Source organism: Myotis nattereri (assembly GCF_964212035.1).
Source record: "Myotis nattereri genome assembly, chromosome: 1".
Classification (NCBI taxonomy): Eukaryota; Metazoa; Chordata; class Mammalia; order Chiroptera; family Vespertilionidae; genus Myotis; species Myotis nattereri.
This window is the reverse complement of record NC_138075.1, coordinates 65345653-65346472: the sequence shown is the minus strand read 5'-3', so window position 1 is coordinate 65346472 and position 820 is coordinate 65345653.

Genomic DNA, 820 nt, shown 5'->3' with positions numbered 1-820 from the left:
TCTCACATCGATGTTTCTCTCTCTCTTTCCCCCCTCCCTTCCAGTATCTCTAAAAATCAATGGAAAAGATATCTTCAGGTGAGGATTAACAAAACAAACAAAAATTAAAAAAAGAAAAGCACATGCACACAATGAAGGGGAAAAAGAGACCAGAAAATATATGGCAAAATGTGAGCAGAGATTTCTTCTGGGATGGAGAAGAAATCAGTGCCTATTCTTTTCCCCTTTTCTGTTCTTTCCAAATTATCTGGAATGAGCACAAATGCTCTTGAGTGCCACAGGAAGAAAATAGAAAGGAGTGGTTCCCTGTCCTCAAAATAACAAAAACAGTGGAAAGAAAGAGATGCTGGGGCCAGCTGGGGTGACTTGGAGAGGATAAAAGATTAGGGGAAGTAAGTGGGTAAGGGACGGAGAGGGGAAGATGGGGGTCAGGGAAAGTGAGGGCCTGTTTTGGGGAGCAGCCATCCCTCCTGGGGCCGCCCTGAGTGGCCCTGCCCAGCTGTCCTTGTGCTCTCAGGCCAGCAGCAGAGAAGTCCCGCTTGGCAGCTTCTGTCCAGGCTCCGTAGCACTGCAGCCACTGTTCTCCTCAGAGCTCCTCTACCTCTGCCTGCAGGCTGACAATTTCCTTGATTCCAGAGAGGCTGAGTTCGAGGGATCGTGTTGAGCTTTTTCGTGTTGGGCGTATTCTGTGCATGATCCCTTAAAGGGGGAGAGAGAAGACAAAAAGGGCAGGGAGGGCCTGACCACACAGCAGGCAGCCAAGAGGACAGGCTGGTAGCAATAAGTAGCTTATTAGCTCAGAAGCAAGAACACCAGTGAT